Source organism: Heterodontus francisci, unplaced genomic scaffold, assembly GCF_036365525.1.
Source record: "Heterodontus francisci isolate sHetFra1 unplaced genomic scaffold, sHetFra1.hap1 HAP1_SCAFFOLD_51_2, whole genome shotgun sequence".
In the NCBI taxonomy this organism is placed as follows: Eukaryota; Metazoa; Chordata; class Chondrichthyes; order Heterodontiformes; family Heterodontidae; genus Heterodontus; species Heterodontus francisci.
Genome location: NW_027141369.1, coordinates 4,121,428 through 4,123,794, shown reverse-complemented (window position 1 = coordinate 4,123,794; position 2,367 = coordinate 4,121,428). Strand labels below are relative to the sequence as shown.

General features: G+C 46.0%; 1 non-coding gene across 1 annotated transcript; it reads left to right on the top strand.

Annotated features, from left to right (window-relative positions):
• Window positions 1-1,761: 1,761 nt before the first annotated feature.
• Window positions 1,762-1,844, top strand: trnal-uaa (transfer RNA leucine (anticodon UAA)). The gene has a single exon. It is a non-coding gene; the product is annotated as a tRNA-Leu (tRNA).
• The last annotated feature ends 523 nt before the right edge of the window (window positions 1,845-2,367 follow it).

Here is a 2,367-nt window from a genome sequence, read left to right as displayed (position 1 = left end):
TGAGTTGCAGCAGTGCATCTGGTAGATGGTACACACTACTGCCACTGTGGGTCAGTGATGAAGGGAGTGAATGTTTAAGGTGGTGAATGGGGTGACAATCAAGGTGGCTGCTTTGTCCTGAACAGTGTCGAGTTTCTAGAGTATTGTTAGTGCTGCACTCATCCTGGTTTGTGCCTTGTAGATGGTTGACAAGTTTTGGAGAGTCAAAAATCACAAAATTATTGCAGTGCAGAAGGAGGCCATTCGGCCCATTGTGTCTGCATAGAACATAGAAAGGTTACAGCACAGGCAGGCCAAAAAACGAGCCACCCAGCTGAATCCCATTGTCCAGCATTTGGACCGTAGCCCTGCAGGTTCAGGTACTTGAGGTGCACATCCAGACACCTTTTAAATGAGTTGAGGGTTTCTGCCTCAGCTACCCTTACAGGCAGTGAGTTCCAGACTCCCACAGCCCTCTGGGGGAAAAAACCTTTCCTCATCTCCCCTCTAATTGTTCAACACATCACTTTAAATCTATGCCCCCTAGTCACTGACCTCCCTACTAAGGTAAATAGACCCTTCCCATCCATTCTATCCAGACCCCTCACAATTTTGTACATTTCAATCAAATCTCCCCTCAGCCTCTTCTATTCCAAGGAGAACAACCCCAGTCTATCCAATCTTTCCTCATAGCTGCATTTTTCCAGTCCTGGCAACATCCTCGTAAATCTCCTCTGTAACCTCTCTAGTGCAATTCCATCCTTTCTGGAATGAGGTGACCAGAACTGCACACAGAACTCAAGTTGTGGCCTAACGAATGATTGATACAGTTCCAGCATAACCTCCCTGCTCTTATATTCTATACATCGGCTAATAAAGGAAAGGATTCCATAAGCCTTCTCAACCAACTTATCAACCTGTCCTGCTACTTTCAGGGATTTGTGGACATTCACTTCAAGGTCCCTCACTTCCTCTACACCTCTCAGCATTCACCCATTAATTGTGCATTCCTTTGCTGTGTTTGACCTCACCAAAGGCATCACCTCACACTTCTCCAAGTTGAGTTCCATTTGCCACTTTTCTGCCCACCTGACCAGTTCATTTCTCCAGCTCTCCTAATGAGCATTTCACCACGTGCCTTGAGCTGAGTTACTCATCACAGAATTCCCACTATCTGATTTACTCTTGTAGCCAGAGTATGTATATGAATGGTCCAGTTAAGCTTTTGTCAATGGTAACCCCCAGGATGTTGATGGTGGGGGGATTCAGCGATGGTAATGCTGTTGATCGTCAAAGGGAGATGGTTACATTCTCTCTTGTTGGAGATGGTCATTGCCTGGTACTTATGTGGTGTGAATGTTAATTGCCACTTAGCAGCCCAAGTCTGAATGTTGTCCAGGTCTTGCTGCTTCTGGACACGGACTCCTTCAGTATCTGAGATGTCCCGAATTTGTCCTTTTATGAAACCTTGGTCAGGACTCACTTGGAATATTGTATCCAGTCTTGGTCTCCTCACATGATGGGTGATATTGAGGCTTTGGAAAGGGTACAGAGGAGAGACATTCGACGAATTCCCAGTATAAGACATCTTGGTTATCAAGTTAGACTAAAAGAGTTGGACCCTACACCTTAGAGAAACCTAGACTGAGGGGTGATCCGATTGAGGTTGATAAATAATGAAGGGTCCAATTTAGCATGGGAGAGGAGTCATAACTTTATATTGGAAAAGGCCAGATGGCACCCGGATCACATTAAGTTTCATTTTCAGTGGTGGGTTAATGCACCAGGATGGCCGAGTGGTTAAGGCGTTGGACTTAAAATCCACTAGACATGTGTCTGTGTGGGTTCAAACTCCACTCCTGGTATATGTGCTTACAAAATGTTACTTATTCTTTCCCTGACTTTTGCCTTGCACCATCATCTCTTCTGTCATTTAATCACTCTTGCCTTCCAACTGATCACAGCTTCCTATTATTTGATCTGCCCCAGCACCGTTCCTTGGCTCTGCGCTTGCTTATAAACTGGTAAATCTTTAACTTAATCTCCTCTGTACCCTGACAATGACCTTCTCATCCTTCCTGGATTGTGGTTCCTCACAGGATCCGCTGCCTCTCCGACTCCCCTCCAGGTAACGGAAGGCCCTGAGCCTTGGTCTCGCTTTATATGCTAGCTGGTAGTTGATTCCTTGCAGGTCTGCCACCGCTCAGGAGAAGCTCAAGACCCAGATCAAGCAAAGTATCAAGAGGAATGTGAACAAAGGCTCCCTGGTGCAGAGCAAGGGACAGGGCGCCTCCGGCTCCTTCAAAATCAGCAAGAAGAAAAACCCAGGGAAAAGTGGGAAAGAAGGTGAAGAAACCAGCAGCCAAGAAATCTTTAGTGAAGAAACCA